This window comes from Crinia signifera, chromosome 1 (genome assembly GCF_055691185.1).
Source record: "Crinia signifera chromosome 1, ASM5569118v1, whole genome shotgun sequence".
Lineage (NCBI taxonomy): Eukaryota > Metazoa > Chordata > Amphibia > Anura > Myobatrachidae > Crinia > Crinia signifera.
The window spans coordinates 35,654,947-35,680,373 of record NC_139217.1 but is presented as its reverse complement, the minus strand read 5'-3'; the positions used below and the strand labels follow the sequence as shown (position 1 = coordinate 35,680,373).

Below are 25,427 nucleotides of genomic sequence, written 5' to 3'. Positions count from 1 at the left end.
CCTCTGCAGGAGGGACAACATGCTCTGTTTCTGGACTTCTATCTGAATGTATGACTGCCATCACCAGTTTTGAATAGGTTAATATACTGTATAAGAAAGGGTACTTGTTTCCTAGCACGGTGCCCATCGCATACCATACTTAGTGGTATGTGATGCGTGCGATGCAATGCGATATTCATGTTAAATTAACAGGAGTGCTTGTACAATGAAATCGCATAGCATTGCATCGCAGCAAATGGCATGGATTTTTAATTGTACAAGCACCCTGATGGGTGCTTACAATGTTAAATGCATCCCTTTGTTAATGCCACCCCCACTATAAACGCCAACCCGAAGCGTGGCAAGCGCAGCGAGACCGCGAGGGACGGCGGTACATGTCCTCCGACCTTTTCATACCCCCACTAGTCACTATCCATGTGGGCGTGGAGTTGATTTTAGATGGTGTGGCGAGCGCAGCGAGCCACCGAGCCCGAAGCGTGGCGAGCTCACCGTGCCCCGCGAGGGGACTCGGAATACGAGCCCGAAGTGTGGTGAGCGCAACGTGCCCTGCGAGGGCATGCGGAATACATGTAAAGTAATCTGTGTCCCCTCGCGGGGCTCGCTGCGCTCAACACGCTTCGGGCTCAGTGGCTCGCTGCGCTCGCCACACTATCTAAAGTTATTTCCACGCCGACGTGGATAGAGGGGGTATGAAAAGGTCAGAGGACGCGTACCACTGCGCTCGCCACACTTCGGGTTGGCGTTGATAGTGGGGGTGGCGTTGCCAATGGGGGTGCATTTAACATTGAAATTGTACAATTAAAGATCGGATCGCATCGCATGCCGCTATATTGCATGCAATGCGATTGTATAACATGAATATACTATGTATAGTCCTGCGCCACGGGAAGCCAACAAATTAGGATCACTAGTTGTGAAAAGACCAGACTCGAGTAGAATATAATGTTTTTAACTCTCAATTGCAGCTGCTCTATTAAGGGACGGCTCAGTGTCCTAAAGCGAAGAGAAAACCAAAAAAAGATGAATAGAACTGCGCAATATCGGGCTTATATTTCAATAATTATATGACATTTATTTATATTAATAGCATAAATGGCCAATTAATCTAAAACAACACATACAACATATACATTATACAGAAATAAAGCACAACCGGTTGTGACTTCAAGGAAAAATAAAAAATAAAATATAAAAATCCAAAATGCCTATAAGGGCATATATTGATAAAACGTCATGCACTATCTTTGAAGATTTTTTTAAGAAGCTGTATTGGATTAGTGGTTAGGCAATGTGTTAGTTCATAACAGTTCACTGGGGTGCTGTTCTGTGTCAGGTATATGGCAACATTAATTGTTAGTACTGATAACACCTGCCAGTTTTTTGTTCGTAACTCTCATTAGTATGATATGGTATGTGGTTTACAGGTTTAAAAATGCCCAGTATTTTTGTCTGGCCAGACATACACAGAGGTACCTTACAGGTTAACACCTTCTCCTCAGATCTCCCAGTCGCTGGTGTCGGTTGACCCTTTGTGTGCAACTATATCCGGAGCAGGCTTCTGAGAAGTGTTATATTCAGTGAATAAGGTATCCCTCTTGTGCATTCGCTAAGAATAGCTCCCCCAACGTGTTTCCCCGCCTTTGTAATGTTATCAGCGGCTTCTTCAGGGAGAGAAAGTAGCAAGAAGAGTGTGCTGCCATATTGCCAGTATAAATACCTTAGATAGTGGGATTAACATGCCAGTGTTCTCAGCGCGTCTCCATTTCCGGCTTCCTGCTGCGTCACAGATGACGCGTATCTACTTCCGGGTTTTGCGTGTCACTCGTACCCGACGTTGCATTCCAGCTTCTTTATGATGTGATCACCATAAAGACTGCGACTATCCCGAGGAAGCCAGTTATCTGGTGAAACTAGTTGAGGCATCGCAAGCACCTGGAACCGCTGATCACCCCTCTGTGCTGAAGAGGTTAGTCGACGGGAGTCTGCCGGCAGACATTTCCATGTTCATCCCCTTCAACTGGAAGAGGTACTGTAGCCCACAGCGGCACTGCTACTAAAGACTGTAGGAACTTTTATCCTCTATAGAGTCGGAGGACCACCGTTACTCCATAACAGGACATTCCCCCAGTGTGTTATCCCATACCCCACCCACCTTATGTCTGTGGGTACCGGTATTAGTTACATTTTTATCATCCCCTTTTTTTTTTAAATACACCCCCCGTTTCTTCTTAGAAGTACTGCTAATTCTTGTCTTATTTATGCATTGAATTTTCTGTATGTTTATACATTGTTTTATTGCAATACCTGTATCCATAACGGTTTAAATAAATGTCACAAATTCTTTTTTTCACAAAACGTGTCTGTTCCTATATGCTGACCGGAATCCAATGGTCCAAGTGTACATAAAATACATTTATAAGGGTCTCTAAGCGCAGCGTGACACCGCAAGGTGTAAACCCCCTCATGCGTTTACTCACTCGACTTCGTCAGTGGGGCAACCCCACTGACGAAGTCAAGTGACGAAACGCGCTTGGGGCGTGGTGTCACGGAAGCAATCTCAACCCTCTGGCAGGGATAGTTACCACGAGCTGAAACCGCGTGTGTGCCGGACGCCAGGGACAGCAGCTTATGAGAAGTCCAGGAGGGACGCGTGAGTCTATTGCCTGTAGTGAGGCCGGTGATCGGGATGGTGTGTCTTGCCAGAGTGGAAATTTGTTGAATCATTTGGTCATCGGCCCACAGCTGATGAAGTGTGTGGTACGCACATTTTACAGTCATTGCTTGTAAAGAAAGTTCATTTTAAAAATAAAATAGATAATGCACTATTAGGCGCCCCTGCTTATTTTCTTGTAGTGTTTGCCGTGGGTCCTGTGGAGTTTGGGACAACAAGGAGGGAGCAGCGGTCCAGTACAAGGACAAGTGCAATACAAGAACTGTGGAGTACACCAAGTTTGGTGATTAATGAACTATAGCAGGTGTCAGCGCACCCAATCTGTCGTTTTATATATATATATATATATATATATATATATATATATATATATATATATATATATATATATATATATATATATATATATATAAAATAATGTGCGGGTCCCACCACATGCAATAAAATGATCGGAAGCAGATATCATAGTGGCTAAAATTTCTCTGTATCTTGTGCACATTGCAGTGGTTTACGCATATGCAACACCTTTGATATGACAATAATTCCACATGCAGAATATTTCAGCAGCATATGTGCAGAACAATATATATTTACATGAGCTGGATTGGCACCATATGCCCTAATGGTATGGGTAGTTAATTTAAGTTACTATACCGCTCCTAGTTATACATAGACCAGTGGAGACGCATGGTTTTCAGTGATATTTAAAGGACTGACCCCTCTATTCATCTCCATATATAACATAGACTAGTGAAGAGAGAGATACATTTATTTGTTACAAATATTTTATTGGTAACAAATGGCAGACATAACACTTTCATTGTAAATAAACCTCTGTGCTTAGACAATGTTTCAACCTTCCTCTGGAATCCAATGTGATACACAGTATCTTGAATTGTAAAAATTAACCCTATGCTATTCAGCTGAGATGATGGGACTAAAGGTGCCCATACCCGTACCAATTTCCCGGTACTTTTTGTGCCAAATCACATTGCATCGCATCGCATCGCATTGCATGCGTAGTGCATGCGGTGTGCGTGCGATGCGATACGATGCGATCAAAAGACAGTACTAAAAGTATGTGCAGCACATACTTTTTTGTACTGTGCGATGAGATGTCGCGGGAGCGCGCATCTCATCGCATAGCATCGCACCACGAAAATCGGTGCGTGTATGGGCACCTTTACACAATAAAGTACTGTATATAATCACAAAGACGCTGGCCCATGATTCACAAAGGTCAATGTTAAAATAAAGTGTAATTAAGCGTGTTTCACCTGTTCACGACCTCATCCTTTTAAACACTGTCACTGTCTCTGTTTTGTCTAATATCACTACATGTTGCATATACGCGTCTTTTTAGATATATTTTGCAGCCTTTTAATGATGTCTCAATAAAAGTTCATTTTCAAATAACTAGGTGCACCACACTAAGGACAAATCTTTCTCTCTTCAGGTGGATAGAGTCTAACCGAGACTGTCAGGGGAGTCTAAGTCGAAGGACACACTTTTCTCTTTTTTATGTATGTTGCTTTTTTTTGGGACAGGCACCTGGTCTGAGAGGGGTCATCCGGGTGAGCTAGTGGCAAGGGTGTATGTTTAAAGAGGTGCCGGTTGGCTCTATGGTCACTGTATGCTGCTCATTTCCGGGTCTATGTTGCATAATGTGGATAAAGGGTATATAGTGCGGTACACTACAGCTAAGGACATGCCCCTATTGAATGGCTACACCCTCTTTTCCGGAGAGCGTGCATAACTAGAGATTTCACTTTGCCATAACCTCACTTCAACGACTGTGTGTGTATTTATGTAAAATTTATAAAATTATATATATTCTAATGTTGTAGTTGCTAGTATGCTTTGTGTATTATATGCAATTAACAAAAATGTTCTCTGTATTGTGTAGTTGTCACTATAAGCTCTGTATAGTATGACTTTTAATTTGTTTGTTCTATAATGTTGTCTATTTTGTATTTACAGATTGAGCCCCTCTCACTCATCCCCAGCACCTGCCAGAATGTCCCCGCTGGCAAGCACTGGCTGAGAGGGACTCCATAAGACTGGGACACGCAAGCATCTCACACGCACCAGTCACTTGGCGGCTGGGCGGTGAAAACCCTGCCCATCTCCGCTTAAGGGATGGTGACAGGGAGACGGCAGATGGCAGCAGGGAGCTCAATCGGAACAGGCGCGTGAGTGCAGAGTGTGCTCGTGCAACGATACGATGGATGATGGGGCCTGGTGGCTGGCGAGGCTGGCGATTCTATCGCCAGCCCTTGCAAAGCTGAAGTCTGCTCCATCTGTATATCACTAATAATGACCAAATTATCATACAAAGCAGAATAAAATTACTTTGCATGGTGTATACATGGGAGTATTTTCATTTATTTTGAATTAAAAAAAAAAAACCCTGTGGAATTACCATCAATATTGCACTAACATGCTGTGGTCACACCCCCTCCAGGGGGGCCCCAGGAAGTTGTTGTACCAGGGCCTGGGATTTCTCTTGGCAGCCCTGTCCATACTCACCTAGCCCCTGCACAGATAAGTAAGCATCTAGGCAATTCAAAATGGTGAATCACACATGTGTTTGCTAAGCCACCATCCAATCAGTAGCCACTTCCATTAAATAAGACCAACTAGTGATTGTGATTGGCTGGCAGGCCTTCAAATGACATAATCCAGGGGGTTCCAGCATATACATAAAGCTGCTCTGTTATGACATGAGGGTATTAAAGTTACACTATTACCGTGTGTGTGCACTGTCTTTATTTTTTATATTTGTTTACAGGTAGACTATAGGAATCATTGTGCCAGTAATGACCCACATGCTGGCATTTGTCGTTCTCCAAGTGGGGGAGGCTTACTGGGACCTCCTGACTATTCTTATGGCTTTCACTCATTTACTAACAATTCAGACCCACTGCCATGAGGTGCCAGGGATAGCTTCAGACTTCAGTGCCAGCTTGTAGTACCCTTATTTTTAACAATGTAAGAGAGCAGCAGCGATAACTACTCCATCTACTTCTGAATCAGCCTGGAAGCCCTGTTTAAATCCAATTTTTTAAAACCAAAATCAATGCATGGTGCAAAATTACAATGTAAAAAATGCTACATTTGCACATGTGCAGTGCTGATCTATTCATATGCATTATGTATTACATAAATTGACTGTATATTAACCACTTAGTGGCTCACTGTGACTTTTCTGCCTCTTCATTTTGTATAATATGTATGCAGCTGTCAGTGCGGAGATATAAGGAAGAGGACAACAATCACATTACAGTTCTACTATTCAATAATATATGTCATTATCTTCTACCAAATGATTTGGTTGTGTGTCCCCAGCATCACACCCTGCACATGTGAGGCACAGGGCCCGGCACCTGGATGTCATCTTATTCTGAGCAATGATTATATATTTGAAAATAAATATTCAAAAAGTGGAAATATCATTATAGGTGGAATAATAACAGCCCATAAGTGGGTGACAAATTTACAGGATGAATTTTTTAGAACATTAATTTGTCTAGGGTAAGTAACAAACTGAATATAATATACTGTATATCTAATGATGTAAAATCTGATATAAGTATAATCCTGTGTTATTACAAGAAAGGACACCGTCATCACCAGCTTGCAAGAATATTGGTGCTAATTTTGGCATTTTTATTATATTTTATATTTTATTATATTGCATATGCAATGCACATGGTTTTGTCAGAAAGAGTGAACTAGAATAAGGCCCTATGTGTCAGAGGACTGTTCACTGCAGCTCAGTCATAAAATGTGTCTACTTTGTTGCAGATTCCCTTCAGAAATTCTTTGTGTATGTGGAGACTTAAGGCCCATACACACTTGCCGATTTTCAGCTGAAAATCTCTCAAAACAGCCGCACCCGGTGCAGTCAGTGCAGTGGAAGGCGCTCAGTAATGGCATCACTCCACTGGATACCACCAACGATCATTTCACCTGACTGGCTTCTTCAGGGTGTGCGTGTATTGGGGAATAGGCGGTCAGCCTATTTAATGTCTGTTCATGATTCTCTGTCCTTATTTACCCGTGCACTGGTCCACCCCCCTCCTTCCCCCCTTCCCTGAACTTTGTGGTGTGGGGACCGGCAGACAGCAACAGAGAGTGATGGAGAGCTCCATCGGAATGCGGCACGCAAGCATCTCCTGCAAGCGCACCCCCTTCCGGAGGATGGGGGGGGCTGGTGGAGGCTGGTGACTGGCAATTCCTTTGCAGCTGAATGAGAGGCGCTACATCTGTAATTGGCCAGTGACTGGTGAGGATAGCATTTTGTCTAGTCAGGGTTGCTGAGTCATTTATCGCCAGTGCGATGTTGGAACCGATGCTGAAATTGTCTGTGGCACTGTGACAATCCAGAATAAAATACAGCAAGCTGGTTCAGTCAGACATGTGTGGAGCAATTACTATTGTGTTTGCCACAATTGGTTATCAGGTGCAATAAAAATACTTCAGTTGACATTGAGTTAAGTTATTATATCCAAATATATCCATGATCATGGTTTGACAAACTAGATATGGGGGTGTGCTCCCACTAGACCAGTGGTTCCCAAACTTTTTGAATCACGGCACCCTAAAGTATCAGAATATTATTCACGGCACCCCTAAGCCAAAAGTTGGTTACTAATTGCAGGAAAAATATTTAATTAGTTGCGATTTAAATGTTTTCCTTAGGTCCACTTATGTGGTGAGAAACATGATTCACTTCCGTTTACCCACATATTCTTAATTGGAAGCCACAATCACTGATTTTGCATATTTCATTGGACATAAATGACTTGAATTGGTTCTGGATTACCAACCTGAGGCACCCCTGCAAGTGCTCCAAGGCACCCCAGGGAGCCTAAGTGCACAGTTTGGGAACCACTGCACTAGACAATTATATTACAGAAAACATGGGAGAGAAAAGCTTTGTTTACATGTGCACCTCAGGATAATGATATATTTATTACCAGTTATTTATATAGCACACACATATTCCACTGAGCTTTACAGAGCATAGTTGAACATTTGCATCAGTCCCTGCCCCAGTGGAGCTGGCAATCTACAGTATGTTCCCTACCACATGTACATGCACACACATTAATTATAGGGTTAATTTTGTTGTGAGCCAATTAACCTACCAGTATATTTTTGGGTTGTGAGAGGAAACCGGAGCACCTAGAGGTCCCACGCAAGCGCGGGGAGAATATAAAAACTCCATACTTAGCCAAAGCTATATATAGAGTGAGAGAGAAAAAAAAAAATGACTTACATTTCATTATTATTTTTTCTCTCTCTCACTTTGTATATATAGCTTTGGCTTCCTATCACTAATTATTAACACTATAGTATCTCACTGGTGTGCCGCACTGGGCTTTCTAGCTTATGCTGTTTTTTTGGGTGTGCCATACCCTGCACCTAGATATAGCGCTAGTGACCCCGAATATACAGAGAAGCCGTGATGATGGCTTGAGGGTAAATCATACATTTGCACAAATATATGTAACCAATTTCTCTGAATTCTATTATCATGTATTGTTCAAGGACTGGTTACTAATACCATTCATTGAGCTGGGGGAAACAATGCATTTTTTACTGCCACAGCTTTATCACAGTGACTTTCTAGCTGTGGCCCATTTGGCTCCCCCCCCCCCCAAACACCCCCCCCAAACTCCGCCCCCATGTCCATGCTGCTGTGCTGTGTATGACAGCCTCATCAGTGCAGTTGGAAATGTGCTTTGCAGGTCTCAAGGCCACAGTTACTTGTACATTCCAGATGCGGCCACACAAATCTCCAATATTCCAACTGGGGGGAGGACATGACAACCAGCCCAGCCTGCCACTGCGTTACTCTGTACGTTAGGGTGTGCCTGTGCACACCTGGCATACACTCTGCTTATGCCTATGAACACAGGAGTGTAGTAGAAGGTATTGGGGGTTATTCAGGCCCGATCGCTAATCTGCTAAATTGCAGAGGCCTACAGTCAGGTACTGTATATGCCACCCGCCAGAGTGATATCCCGACCCGTGCAAGCCTGGCAATTGCTTAGCATGGCTTGCGAATATCAGCTGGATCAGTGATTTGTTGCAAATCCATTCACAATCGCTCACCATCTAATGATTGTTACAGTGAGTGCAGACTGTGCCTAGCCCAGGACGTACTCGGTGGCTGCGACAGAAGCAATCAGATTGGGTCCGGAGCTGGCGTCACACAGCAACAGCTCAAACATCTGCGTTTCCCTGATACTGCCAGAAAATGTTTGGTTACCACCCCCAAACCCTATCATACCTCCCAACTTCTGTGTTGGGGAAATAGGGACACAATAGGGTGGGGCGTATGCAAATGAGGGTGCGGCTTATGCTAATTAGCCGCAACCTCATTTTCATACGAGAATAGACGCTGTGCATATGCGCACAGCGTCTATTCTATTAGATTGGGGGGTCTCCCAACTGCCACCCCCCGCAGCGGGACAATGCCTGCCGTGGGTGGGACAGCGGGACAGGACCCGAAAATCGGGACTGTCCCGCTGTAATCGTGACAGTTGGGAGGTATGCGCTGTCATTCTAATGTCCCATCAGTAAGTTACATTGGCACAGCCACCTGGCAGTCACCCACAGTACATCGGGACGGGTGATAGCTAAGAAGCATGGAATAAATTAGGCGTTCATTTTATTCCTCGGCTGTACCCTGCAGTGCCCCCTTCCCCAGGTCCTGGCACCCTAGGCTGCAGTCTATGCATCCTATTGGTTATGTGTTATCAGTTCTGAATTACCCCCATTGTCTGCCTTTAATGTCCAGGTAATGAATATTTATATTAAGGTTGGGTTATATGTATAAAGGTAAAATTGACATAATGTTGTAAAAGTTTATTGAAAAAAAAAACATATTGAACCTTATGAAAATAAATTATTTTAAATAATAATATTAATAACAATAGTAATAATTGCACACTTTATTTTAGAATAAATGCTAGAGAATACAGACATCTCAGAGCTTTTCTCTTTGCCATTAATGAAATTAACATGAACCCAGACATTCTGCCCAATATCACTCTGGGTTATCATCTATATGATTCCTGTGGATCTGAGGCTAAAGCTGTGGAAGATGTTTTCCTGATATTGTCTGGATACAAGTTGACTCCTAATTATATATGTAGAAAGAATGGCACAGTAGCTGGTTTTATTGGAGATCTCAACTCTCACACCACCATCCCAATGGCACAGATCCTGAGTATATATGGGTATTCACAGGTGAGTGCTATCCAATATGATTACAAAACATATTTTACAAAATCTTGTCTATATGGAAGTAACCGGATCTAAAAATTCATCTTTTTTTTTTGGAATATTACATGTATTACAATGTGACTTCTTGTTGCAATAATAATAAAAAAGAAATAGTGATAAAACACATATTGGAGGTTATTCTCATTCACACGCAACGCTGTGAAGTTTGCAACGTTGCGTGTGGATTTAACACTACTCAATGCTCGCACAGCCACCCACCCCCTCACATGCTGAATTCGCCAGCACAGCTGCAAATGCATGTTTTGCATAAACATTCAATCGCAGCCTAGGGGACGAGCAGCGAATGATGTGGAACGAGCATGCAAAACTAAGATACGAGTACGAGGACAGGCTGGGAAGCTGATATCCGGTAATGTCAGCTGCCCACCCCCCAGCAGCTGCATTACTGCCTCATTACCATGGAAACGCCCAGCGTTTTAATGGGGACACCCATGAAATGTTGGGCTTTCCCATGGTTGAGTTCATCCGCCACCAAGCAGCCTAGCCAGTCACTCTCTATTGTATTGTTGTTTTGTTTTGGGTGTACTGTTATCCCTTATCCTTGTGTTCCCCTGTCCTGGTGTTCCTTTTTGACTTGCCCAGCTTCTAATAGCAGCCTTGTCTATATCAAAACCTTGAAGCATCTTTGGACCTAATCCTCCTGTAAAAGGTGGCTGCTAACGGTGAAGTATTAGCATGTAGTAGGTTAAAGGACTATTGGGCAAAAGCAAATCCTAACAGTGCTGTAATACTACTGGAACATTTTTTAAATGATAGCAATTGGAAAAGGTCAAGACTAAAGGAGCCCATACACGGTCCGTTGTGTAGGGCTCCGTTCTGTACTATGCGATGCGCGCTCCCGCGCATCACATAGTACGGTAAAAAAAGTATGTGCTGCACATACTTTTTGTACTAGGTACACATCGGATCGGATCACAGTGCATGCACACTGCATGCACTAGGGATCCGATCCGATCCGATGTGTGCTAATTAAGTCCCAAACGGATCTGTTAAACGGACCGTGTATGGGCTGCTTAAGGTTGGTAGAGTCCTTCATGATGTGATTTGCCCTGTCTACTCTCAGTGACTGCAGAATCATCAGAGGTCTCTAATGCAGATGGTGCCACAGTGCCCGGAGCATGCCTAACATTATACCACACACTGTAATGCCCATTGCACATTTTAGCTAACTTTGTAATACCCATTACACATAAAGCCACATGCCGTAGTGCCAATTACAGATAAGGCCACACATGATGCCCATTACATACTATATAACATAACAAACCGTAATGCCCATTACACATTTGACACATAAGTGCCACTTACCTATATGCTCATTGCTGGGAACTTCATGCTCTATTCCAGGGGCTTCATGCTTGATGCCAAGAGGCTTCATGCTCATTGCCAAGGGGACTGATATTGCTCATTGCCAAGGGGAACTGAAATTGCTCATTACCAAGGGGGACTATAGTGTTCCTTGATATTACAAGTTTCTTCTTTCGTTACAAAGTTTTAGCTCCTCTTGCAATTTCAACTAGGCTTCCCCTGACACATTAGTATTCTGCTCCCAATCTTCTATTTAACCATCATACACCATCCCAATGGCTTTACACTGAAACAAAGGGGCTCCAAAAACATGATATCCATTTCACACGTGCTGCATATTCCAGTCCTGGTTTTCTGTCGCTCACATGTAGACTGTGCAATTGACACACCTGTGTGACAAATATCAGCTTCCTCATTCCTAGCAACGTACGGACAGACCATCTCTGTGGATTTTGCTAGGCATAAACATCAGCAAACTTCCAACATAGCATACAGCTTTACTGATAGCATATGTGGAACTACTATAACCAGCAATTTTTGCAGACAGTACTTTAGCAGTCTTCACACCCGCATGCCCAGCTCTCCAGCTCCCCGCTGTGCCCGGCCAGTGAGCACCTATTGGCAGAGCCTATAGGCGCTCGCAGTCCAGAAGCCAATGGTGCTTCTGATTGGCTGCTGGACCGCAAGTGCCTATTTGCTAGTGGTCCAGAGGGTGACTTTAATTTAAAATAGCGGCAGACTCAGACACCAGGCATAGTGGGGAGCAGGGGAGCGGGTGAGCAGGGCAGGGGAGTCAGCGGTGGAGTGCACGGCTCCGGCGCTCGTGATATTTTGGTGACTGGAGCTACTCCCCAGTAAACCACATCAAGTGTATGCCCTGCTAGGTTTGTCCTGCCCAAAGAAAACCCACCAGTCAAGGGGTTAAGGGCCCATTTAAGGGGCATAGAGAGAGGGGGTTGAGAGAGGAGGTAAGTACTTTTTACCCAGGCCCGTGTCTGATGGAGGGGACCAGGTTCTGCACCGCCTTCCCAAATACAGAGATCAGATAGTGGTAGTAGAGAGCAGAGGCTGCTACAACAGCACAGACTCTCTCCATCACTCTGCACATGGTGCTCAATGACGTGTTCTGGGAGGGAGATAGAGGCAGCAGCAGCAGCAGCCTGTATGCCTATGTATAGCCCACATCCCCTAGAATTTTTTTTTTTTACAGGGACATGGCCATGCCCCCTCTCATTGACCACGCCCATCCATTCAACAGTCATTAGCTTTCCTACGACATATCACAATGCATGAAAACAACAAAAAATAGCATGGCCCCTTATGACAGCACCCAATTAAACCTATCTTCAAACTTAGATTGTCCCTTAACATGATAACGTAGTGTGCAAAGATTGAAAACAATTAGTTAAAGCGAGTTATCATGGAACATCCATATACACAAACATCATTGAATTATATTATGCAGATTCCATTATTGCTAGCGGGTGCAGATTCAGACTAGCGTGTTCAATAGAAAAGAAAGAGTCTGTTGGTGGTGTACTTTTTTTTGCTCACAGTACAACACAAACCCAAAAACAGCAGTGGCAAATGCAGGAAATCTAGAGGGGGTTTCCAAATGCAGTCCACAAATTTTCCACTGGAAAATTTGAGCAAGAGCGGGAGTGTGGGGGAGCACTAGTAGAACCTAGTAATGACCATTGATATACACACTAGTCTTTTTATACACTGATATTCTATGGAATATAGTACTAATATTTAACATTATGTACAGTTTATCTATACTTTAGTATTGGATGTATCAAACTTTTAAATAATATAAATAAGTTGTCGGGAAAAGGTTAAACATACCATAATGATTAAATATACAAACTTAATAGAACCAGCACTGCACTTTTAAAGCTCACATTCTCCCACCTCATGGTAAGGCTCCTGTCTCTTCTTCCTGGCAACTGCTCTCTGGTCCAGTGCACTGTCTGAAGACACTGCAAACTTGGCAGAAAAAGCTGCCACCACTGGGCATGTGCAACATGCATGCTTACACTGCATGATGTGGCAACAACTTCAGTAATCATAGTACTGTATATACCATTGCTATTGTCATAATTTGAACCACCTGCCAAGAGGAAGGGGGTTTATGGTCAATCAGAAACCCCCCCTGCATTTGCCTATGAACGGTACAACAACACAAAATAAAACACACAGAACACACATCCTGTACTTAAACATTGCAATGATAAACACAGCACACTACACACACAAACACACACACACACACACATATACGTAGTGCACCTCGCACACTTGCATATTGGACAGATACAGTACAAACAAAATATACACATAACACACCACTCACAGTGCAACACACACACATGTTCACTACAACACACACCCCAAAACAGTACAACATACATACAAACACACATAGAACATATATACTTAAACATTGCACAGATACACAAGCACACAACACACACACATTTAAATATTTCAAAGATACACACAGCACACCACACACACATACTGTATATACGTAGCACACCTCACACAGGCCCTTATTCAAATCTGATTGCAGTACAAATTTGTTCTTAAAATTGGCAAAACCATGTGCAATGCAGGTGGGGCAGATTTAACATGTGCAGAGAGAGTTAAATTTGGGTGTGGTTTGTTGAAACTGAAATCTAAATTGCAGTGTAAAAATAATGCAGCCAGTATTTACCCTGCACAGAAACAAAATAACTCACACAAATCTAACTCTCTCTGCACATGAGAACAAATTTGTACTGCAATCAGATCTGAATAAGGGTCACACTTACACATTGCACAGATACACAAAATACATACACAACCATACATAACACACCACACACAGTACAACACGCACTCACATACACTACATCACATACAAAAAACAGTACAACACACACAAACATGGAGAACACACAAAAAAAATTGCATCATACAGTAGTTGCTAAATCTCAGGAGTGGATGTTAAATTCATCAACACACACACGCTATCAAGTCAAGAGAGGTGTGTTTCAGACAACAACACCACATCTCATTTCATTGCCGTCATTGAGTATCAATGCAAACACATTCTTACATTATGGTGGAGGTTTTTACAAATTACAATCTTGGGCCTTTGGCACAGCTACAATATGGTTGAGGGTTGGCACAGGCAGATTAATGAATTTGTGAGGTACAATTATGAACGTACATGTTATTGGCACAGCATAAGACAAATTTTTACAGCATTTTTGGAAACGAAAAAAACAGCAAGGTTTTCTCAGGCAACGCCAGGTGGGTCAGCTAGTATTCACTAAAGTGATAGTGCACAGAAATAAAGCATGCGGTACCATAAGGAAAGGGCATAGCCGCACAATAGTACCACCAATTCAATGACACCATACAGTAGCAAAATCGTATTCACATTACGCTGCACATGGTGTCCCTGATTCACAATACACCAAATATACACAAAGCCCACAGAAGTGCCTCTTATACGTAATACCCACAGATGTAGTGCCCCTTATAAGTGCCACTTAAACTTAATGCCCACAGTGGTGCCCCTTAAAACACCCACAGTAGTTTTGAACCTTATACATAACTCCCATATCAGTGTTACTTAAAACACAATGCCCCCAATAGTAATGCTCTTATAAATAACGCTCCCTAGTAGTACTCATTACATATTAAATCCACAGTAGTAATGCACCTTATACACAATATGCCCACAGCAGAAGTGACATAAGGTTTGAAGAAAGCAGAAGAGGAATAATAAAGGAGAGGCACAAGAGGGGTAAATGTGAGAGGAACAGTCAGTTTTGAGGAGAACAAGGCAAAAGAGGGTGTTGTTGGAGAATGGTGGAATATACAGATGGAGCAGCTCTTATTTTAACTGCTTCATTTGAGCTGCTTCTGAACAAACGCCCCCCCCACCCCCCAAGCAGTCAATGTCCTCCGACAGAAGGGGGTGCGGGCACATGAGTCCTCACACACACCATTCTGTCAGAGCCCTCCGCCCGTCTCCCCACCCCTGACACACTGCCCCCAGCCTGCCCCCGCTCGCTGTCTGTCTCCCGTAAGCGGAGATGGGCAGAGAAGCCATCGATTGCTGCTCCCTGATGTGTTGCTGATGGGGATACACAATCAAGTCAGATCCTCCTGCGTCCCAGTCAGCCAGTCCGCTGTCTGCCAGCCTGCGCCAGCACATGAAGTCTAGCGATCGTGCACAAATAACAGCACAATTGTGTAAACCTGACAGAAGAGCAGGGAGAGCCCAGCAGGAGGCAGTTACATGATCTCCAGATTCAGGCTTTTGAATGCCATCATCTCTGCTAACTGCATGTACATACAGTGAGGCAGCCCCCTGTCATCCCTAATACCGGCTCTTCCTCACACAGCAGCAGTGTGCTCACTCCTGCCAGGGTTGTACATTTCCCCTGTAGTTTCAATAAGCAATATTATTGTTTTGCAATCATGCTGGTGATAACTATAAATATATGTTCATTGTAGATCAGTTACGGAGCAAGAGACCCTTCACTGAGTGACAGAACAATGTATCCGCATTTGTTTCGGACAAGTTACAATGACCAGATGCAATTTGTGGCAATTGTGAAGTTATTGAAAGTCTTTGGCTGGAACTGGGTTGGCATCATTTCATCAGATGATGACAGTGGAGAGCGGGAGCTCCAACAGCTGAGCAGAGAGTTATCCACTCACGGGATATGTGTTGAGTTCAGGTTAAAAGTAACTAATAGTGATAGTATTTGGAAAAAGGCATTAACTGAGAAAATGCATCATTCTACTACTGAGATAATAATAATGTGTGGCACATATTCCATAAATATTGCATATACAATCCATGGAATAGCCCAATTTACTGTTAATAAGACTTTTATTCTTCCAGCTTCGTGGTCAGCTGCAGAAGAGATGACAATATCCAAATATAGGAGTGTAGTAGCTGATTGCTGTCTTGTGTTTTCACTTCCTGTATGTAACATCTCTTGGATGGGATCATTTTTAGATCATGTCAGACAACCAATTAATTCATATGACCCATTACTGGAAGATATCTATATATATAATTTTCTTTGTTTGTCTCAACATAAGTTTAAAAATGTAGTTTATGAATTATTTATTAATAAAACCCTTAGAAATTGCAGTGGGAACAATCCTATGTTATTATACGATTTCCCTGAAGATCCTATTCCCTACCGGGTGTACATCGCTGTTACTACTATGGCACAGGCTTTGCATGATATGAATCTGTTTCTAAACAACAATGGAACAAGAAAAAACATTAAAGAAAATCATGTAAGTTTATATTATATGATAACTTTTATTATCATTATCAAGACAGACAGATAGTAATTAAGGCTGGAAAAAAGATGTTAGTCCATCGAGTTCAAACTACCTAAATTGTAACTACTGACATGAATAAGTCATATCTATAGGATAGTGGCCAAAAATGTATCCAGTTTTGATTAAAATTCATTAACAGTAGTTGCTGTAACCACCCCCACCGGCAATGAGTTCCAGAATTTTACTGCTCTAATTCAGTATGGAATTTATTTTCCTTGTGCCTCAGTACATGCCCTCATGTCCTAAGTATAGGCCTGTTAGTGAACAAATCATGTCCAAGTTCCATATGATTCCAATCCTGTATTTGAACATACTAATCATATCACCTCTCAATCTCTATTTCTCCCGTGAAAACATATTCAGTCTGGTTAACCTATCTTTGTTTTCTAGTGACTAAAGACCTTTCAGGCACCCTTCTCTGTACCTGTTCCAATTCATTTATGTCCTTCCTAAGGTGCTGTAACCGAACACAATACTCCAAGTGTGGTCTCACCAATGCCTTGTAAAGAGGCTCTATCACATTGGCATCCCTTGAATCCATGCCCCTTTTAATGCATGCCAGTGTCCGGTTGGTTTTTGTTGCTGCACTTGCTTTTGCAATTTTTATCTTCGAACCCTAAATTACCTAGTTTCATTAATAACCTTTTATGAGGCACCGTGTAAAAAGCTTTAGCGAAATCAAGCAGTATTACATCAACAGATTTCCCAAAGTCCAGCCCCCTACTGACTTCCTCATAGAAGCTAATTAATTAGTCTGACATGATCTATTTTTTAGACAAACCCATGCTGAGCCTTACTTACTTGTCACTTTCTCCTGTTCTAATAAATTTTGGATACTATCTCTTATTATTCCTTCTAATATTTTCCCCACAATGGATGTAAGGCTGACCGGCCTATAATTTTCAGGGTTAGTTTTGCTACCTTTCTTCCATATTTAAATAGATTATAAGTATATATGCATACATATACTGTACATACACATATATGCACATGCATGCATACACACATATAGACACGCACTAGAAACCATGTATAAATGAAAAAAGATAAAATTTAATTAAACATATATTCACTGGCCAGTGATACTTTCAGAGAGAGGTGTGTGTTGGGTTTAGTTTAATTTTTGCTCCCTCAGAACTTGAGGTTATATTGCCCCAGCTAGTGGTAGTTGTATCAGGGTTTTTGTACAGAAATTCTGACGTTTTTTTTTTTATTTCTGTGTGTATTTTTCACTTGCACATACCGCCTTTGAACTTCAGTTTTAATGTTTGTAAGATTGCAGGTTTCTTTATTTTTTCATGGCTGTTTAGTGGGTCTATCACTTCTCACCCCGATGTGTGTTTCTGTACTGCAGCGAGGGTCCCTGCCTGGACCGACAGTTGGAGCCTTGCTGCAATCTTCAATTAAAGATTTTTCGAGGTTTTTAAGTGATTCTCCCACTAAGTTTCAGCATGCATTTATTCTCTCTTCATTTGCACATATCATATTTTGGTATTTATTTAGCGCTTATTTGTAGGTTTTGCTGGTCAATTTATTGTATTCTGTATTGGTTTTGTGGGTCTTGTTATTTGTTACCACAGTGTATCATTTAGTTGTAACAAGCATCCCCTGTCTAAACTAACAGTTGGTGCTTTGCTACAATCTCCGCTTTGGGGAGTTTTTATTTTGATACTTTTGTTGTTAATTTGTTTTTATACAGATAATATTTCCTTCCTTTTATATGCGCATTTATTTTTTCTGTATTTTCCCTGTGCAAATTTGGTTGCAATCCCCTGTCTGAGTACTGATTCCCTATGTATCCACACAGGTTTATGGTATGCACGTTTACTGGCTTGTATGTGAGTTCACAGACTGCTTTCCCCACTCTGGGTAAGTGGCAGATTTTAGTTTTTATATGCGCACTTGTTTGTTTCTGTATAAATTCATAGATTACATTCCCACTGTGGGTGAGCAGTGCGTTCTAATTTATGTATACACGTTTATTTGTTAATACACCGATTGCTTTCCCCACTCTAGGTGAGTACCACCGCTGGTTCTCCCCACACACACACCTTAAATTTTCTTAATTCAAGGGTTTTAACAAGGTACAGGAGTGATAAATTCTTCACATGAAGAGGAGCAATAGAACACGAGGACATGCGCTGACAATAGAGGGAGGAAGATTTAGGGGAAATCTGATGAAGAATTACTTCACAGAAAGAGTAGTAGATCAGTGGAATAGCCTCCCATCAGAGGTGGTAGAGGCAAATACAGTAGAACAATTTAAATATGCTTGGGATAGGCATATTGATATCCTTACAAAGAAATAAGGATCAAATATGGTTTGAGGTAAGAGGGGTAAAAGATGATAGTGTGATAAAGCGCAACCTTTGTCCGTGCAATATCCTAAGAATAAATACACCATAAATACACAAGACATAAAAATTTGGATAATGCCACTAAGCCTGCACTGGCATGTCCTAATGATGATAATCCTTTATACCTCCATCTTTTTGAAAAAGAAACCAGCTGGTTTCGAATCGCGTTGGCCGTGTGGAGGACAAGGTGAACTTCTGAATGACCCGGGTGATCAACTTCCAGGGACGCCTGCTTGTTGCTCCAACACATCTGCCTGTATTGTCTACTTTTCTTTTGTAGACCACATCACTCGGTGAGAGTCAGCTGTGTCACACCTTGTTTTTTATTGTAAATAATTGTTATAAACGCGGTACTTCACTATACCAGCTTTTTGCTTGATTTACATGCAACACTGGAAACTGGAGGAACTCAGGATCTGGTGGTGACGTTACCGCTCCCTAAAGAAGCGATCTAAGTCTACCTTGAAAAGTAGACTGACTTTAAGAATACGAGTAACAACAACCTGAGAGTAGCACCTCAGTATTATGTGTTTTTAAAGTACTTGATTGTATTGCACTATTGTTGGTTTCTCTCTCTTCTTGTTTTTTTGGGCACATCCAACAAGAATATTAGAGAGTACCTTCTGTGCCCAGGACTTGTCAGTAATCTTTTTGGTTTTAAGTGTTTATTTGTGTGTGATTGGTGATTCATACAAACTGATTTGAGTCTAAAGGCAGCAATTAGCGCAGAGATCTATCCATTATTCTTTTCACACAATGTGACTGCAGCCTCAAAAGTCTGCCCCACAGCGCTCCAGGTGACCCCTCACTTGAGTCTTTCTCAAGGTCCAATGTAGCATACTGTACATGGTTTGAGGCAACATGTTAAGCCTAGATGGGCCAAGTGGTTCTTATCTGCCATCAAATTCTATGTTTCTATGTAACTAATCTATGTGTTGATACTATATGTATTTATAGTCTGCAGATTAATGACCTCCATCATTGCTACATCAGTTTGGAATCCACATAAATGTAATGTTTTATTTCACTTTATCTTTTAAATCATCTTTTTTTTATTGTACATAAATATGATCTGTTCATATCGTACTGTTCTGTATTTGCAAGCTTCACACCTACATAAAGAAGGTTTATTATGAAGATGAATATGGGAATGAAATAACTTATAATGAAAATGGGGAAATATCTTCAACTTTAGAGATTGTAAATTGGATAACCTATATCACATCAAAAAAGCCAGTCTTACGTTCTATAAACATTGGAAAATTTGATGAGTCTATTGCTGGAGATAAACAGTTAGACGTTGAGCCATGGAAAATACATTGGAGGGATGAAAAGGTAAAGTTGAATACTAATATACACATGTTTCAGCTTTTAGAATGCCCAGCAATTTATCACAGATAAAACAATATGGCTCAGATCACACTTTTACACTGACCTTTTGGTTTCCGTTTTAAATTAAATAAAATGGTCATCGTTTAGTTACATTTGATATATATTGCTTGCTCTCTCACTCCATACATTCAAATTTGGAGCAATCACAGGTCCCTGCTAACAGGATTACTACCTACAGGAAAATAAGGGTCTCTACAACATTGCCTTGGCCTGACTCAATAAGGTTGCACAGATGGTGTTATGGTTAGGATTACTGCCCCTTACTGAGGTCATGGATTCAATGTCCACAATGACCCAAACTGTTGGGAGTTTATATATTCCCCGCACTTGTGTGGGATTCCTCTAGGTACTCCATTTTCCTTCCACAATCCCCAAAATATATACAGTATACTAGTGAGTTAATTGACTCCCAACTAAAAATTAACCCTAGAGTGAATAGGTGTTCTTGTACATGTGGTTGGGAATATAGATTGTAAATTCCACAGGGGCATTTACCCTGTACTTATATATCTGTCATTTCACCTCTTATCGCTTCTTTTCAACCTCAACTTTCTCCCTTGTTCCTATCACTCTTCCCTAATTTTTGATTCAAGTTTGCCAAACTTTCTACTGGTATTTTTCAATACTCCCTTGGACTCATAACCTCTTATTTATTTCACAAAATAACCTATTAGCCAAGTTTATAAAATGATAGTTCCAACTCTATATTTAGCAATGCCTCCGAATTCTTCTCAGGCTAAATTATATCTCCTACACACCCCCCCCCCCCCCCATACTAAAGTATATCCTACTCTTTTACCATTCATTGATATCTCACTTCCATCCCTTAGACTGCAACTATGCTGAAATTAATTATAGAATGCTTACCTTCTACCCATGTGACTGTTCTTTTAACCATTTGATTTGAATACTTGCTTATAACCCATTTAATCGTTCTATCCTCCTGATTAATGTTTGATACCACAGTTGTGCCTGGATATTAAAGCTGTATTAAGCAAACATTACAGCACAAAGAAGTGGAAATGGTAATTGAGAGGCTTCATATCAAAATCTACTGAATGTAACAAGCTGAAACTTGGTGTTGTACTGTAGATCCTTTGTTGGGTCCGGCATGATAAATGTACAGTACCTATTTTTATTACTGATATTTGTATTTGTTGATACACAGTACTAGAATACAGGGACTTCTTTTTTTTAATGTAGATTGGAGAATGAATTTCCATGTTCTAATGTTGTGTGTCACCCCCTTTATTTTTATAACTCTGAATATGTATGAACACTAGACCATTTTTGCTACATTTTAGTTTACAGATGGAGCACCTCCCAGCCAGCCTGATGAATCGCCAGATCCCCTGAGCTGGCTCATGCTGGCGATCTGTCACTTCATCTGATGGGGACGCAACATACTGGGTGACATTCTATGATCTGAGAGAAAAGCGCATATATTTTTCGCACTCCACATCGCCGCTATTCGCACTTTCAGAAATCGCATTTTTTAGTCATAATTTGCATATTTAATGGGATGTGCATTAGAGGCTAAAAAGTGCGATGTAGTGCGATTTGCGGCGAATTGATGCAAAATTATGTTCCGCTGGTCATGTGCGAATTTTAGACCAACCGGAGTGCGATTTACAAGACTGTCTCCACATGCCAAATAACCCCCTAACCTATTGGCCCACCTAGGTCCCCTCCATTATGCATCACACCCCCTATATAAAGGGGCATTGGCGCCATTTCACTCTTTGATAGGAAGTAAGGAGCATAGAGAGGAGCAGTGGCAGTGTGAGAAGAGGAAGAGGTGTTGGTGGCAGAGTGAGGAGTGGCAGAGGGAGCAGTGGCAGTGTGACCAGAGGAATAGGGGCCAGTGGCAGAGGGAGCAGTGGCAGCAGCCAGGCAAGAGGAGCCAGTGGGAGAGGCAGCAGAGGACTGGTAAGGTCGACCTCCATTACAGGGAGTGGCAGCAGTGTGGCAGCCACCATGGCCACTGCAAGGGCAGCCCCAGACCAGGCCCTGGCGGACCATGCCCAGCAGGAGGAGGTGGAGGATCCGCTGGCATCCCCATCCTGTAGCCAGGACCTTGCCCATACCCCACAGCAGCTGCAGGAGGGCCACATGTCCGAGATGGAGAAAGATGGAGGTGAGGAGGAGGAGGAAGACACTGGCATAGAGGAGGATTTTGACATGCATGTGGAAGATATAGAGGATGAGGAGGAGGGTGAAGCTGGCCACACCAAAAGTGGAAGAAAGGTCCGATTCAGCTATGAGGAGAATGTGGCGCTTGTCCGGGCCATCATACCCCTGTATGACCGCTTACTGGGGAAACACCAGCACAAGACCACCTCACATCATAAACGTGGTATGTGGAAGGACATCACGCAGGCGGTCAACGCTGTCAGTCACCGCAAGAGGCTAATTAAAAACATTAAAAAGCGGTTTAACGACATCAAGCGGCAGCTGAAAAAGAAAATGGCCATGGAGATGGAGGAGGCCACCAAGACTGTCGGAGGAAGCCCCACCACAATATCCTTCACATCATATGAGGTGAAGCTCCAAAGAATTATCCCCCCTGAGGTCCTGCCTGGGATGCACATTGCGGATACTGATAGGCCGGCAAGCCCACCCCAAGCTGGTAAGTGTCACCACATGCAATATGAAACATACATGCAAATGTATTTAAACTGCAATGTTATTTTGTATTGTTATACTAATTAATGTGGTGCTGTGGAACTACATAGCCCAGCAAGGTCTGTCAATGGCAATAGTTTACACCTACTTTAAAAATGATCAGAATGCTGGGCCTTGTAGTTCCACAACTGCACATCTATTGTTCCACACTTTAACATTTTTTCTAGCAGCTTCATATGTATGTGGCCCAAAAACATTGGTGTACTGGTGGTTTAGCAGTCATGCCTACATAACACAGATTTGCCAACAGTTGTAATGTGTCAAGCAGTGTTTTAATTTTTTTGCCTGACTACAGGTGCAAAACTTCAATATAAAAATATGAATAGTAAATAATATAGCCCTAAACCAAAGGTAAATTTGTCCATTATTGTAATTTATTTGATGATTTTGCACAAAAGCATCTCCATTGCTCGGTACATAAAGTCTGCCGATCTTTCCTTTCACAGATTGTCCGTCCCGAAGTGATCAAGCATCCAAGAAAAGAAGCTCCGATGGTGCCGCATCTGTGGAAGCAGGTAAATGTTCAAACCACAGGCCATTACACATACAGTACACACACCCATGTCACATCAAATAATAAATCACATTACAGTCATCTCCAGCTGCTACATTGCAACGGACATGAATGTAATGTGACCTAGCCACGTCAATGAAGATTATTGTCAATGTTTCATGCAGGATCGGGGTCCATTTGTAAGTACATAGTACCCCTAGGTATGGGCGTCTACCATCACAGACCCTTTCCAAAACAGTACTGACGACAGAAAGGACATTATATGCATCTGTACTTACCTCTTCCTCTGTATCCACAGGTACTGTACAACTAGGACAACAATCCACAGAATCCTCTGATATGCCGGTGGATGACATAGAGATAATTCTGGAACCAGTGGACACGTTTGCGGCTCATGAGGAAATAAACACATCATCACAGAGTGATCTTCCACCAAGTGGGGTGACTCCAAACCCAACCCCACCCAGAAATGCTCCCCCTACAGCTGCTTCTGCTGTCCAAGTAGCTAACTCCTTGGTACATTTCAAGGACAAACAACTAGAATGTATGGCCTCCCAAAGTCTGGAAATGGGCAACATTAAGGGGTACATGCGTGACACCTTTCTACAGTTGTCTAGGAGTGTACGGGTTGGTGTAGGCACTCAGGTGCGTATGGCAAATAGCATAGACACCCGTCCTGCTGAACTTAGTTCTGCTGTAAGGGAGCAGAATATCCATATTGGCAGCCTTGCACAAAGTATTCATTCAATTAGTCAATCGTGTACTGCGCAGACCAATGCGTGGATCGCTATGCAGGCACAAATCCATCAAATGGAGCTGTCAGGTGTCATAGGTGCAACTACATCTACAATTAGTAGTGTATCTAGCACACCAGTAAGTGGCTCACCAACTTCCCCACCCGGTCGGAGTATTAGGACCCGGGGTGGCGTGTGTGCAGGGTCAAGAGGTGGTAGTGCGCGGCCTGATGGAGGGAGAAAATAATTATTTAACATAAAATAAATTGATAATGCATGTACTATGCTTGAATTTTTGTTACATTAATACACATTTCTATTGTTTGCGACTGACAAATGCAGGTTATGTATGACATAATATACTGTAGTAAAAATGTCACAACGCATACCATTTTGTCTGTGTGTTATTCTTCAAACATTTGTTGTGTGATCTGTTCCATAATGTAATGATATATGGGCAAGGTATTGGTGGAAGATGCTGTTGTCTCAAATCTGGCCCGTCCGAGGTTGTGGAACTACATATTTCAGCAAGCTGTGGTAGTCATGTTTTGAGCTGTCATGCTTACAGTGTGTATGGGCATGCTGGGACATGTAGTTCCACAACAACAGGTGAGCCACAGTTGATTGCACAAAAATCACATACATGTTGTTAATATACTTAATATACTTAATATACTTACAAGGTTTTTTACAGCAAGGGATAGGTCTGCACCACCAACTGTACCCTTGGACTGTGTCAATTGGGCTAAATGTGGGGGCAAAAAGATGTTAGTGATAAATGTAATGTAGGTGAGTTCACTTCCAGCAAAGGTACATGTAGGAATAGAGGGCACATGTGCTTACCAGAAAAGTAGTGCCTGATGATGTCTGTACGCACCAGATTCCCCCTCTGCGTACCCCTCACTACCCGAGGTGTGGTAGGTTGGGCTTCCTGCACGACTGCTGCATGATCCTCCTCCACATAGGCTGGTTGGTATAGGGCTATGTTGTGTAACATGCAGCAAGCCTGGACGATCATCACTACTTTTGCAGTGTGGTAAAGCAGAAAACCAGATGACCGGTCCAAACACCGGAATCTACTT

At 42.2% G+C, this 25,427-nt stretch overlaps 1 long non-coding RNA gene across 1 annotated transcript; it reads right to left on the bottom strand.

Annotated features, from left to right (window-relative positions):
- Positions 1-23,451: 23,451 nt before the first annotated feature.
- Positions 23,452-25,074, bottom strand: LOC146025695 (uncharacterized). The gene is made up of 3 exons (XR_014454266.1): positions 25,026-25,074; positions 23,890-24,002; positions 23,452-23,600 (listed from the first exon to the last, which is right to left on the bottom strand). It is a non-coding gene; the product is annotated as an uncharacterized LOC146025695 (long non-coding RNA).
- Positions 25,075-25,427: the final 353 nt, after the last annotated feature.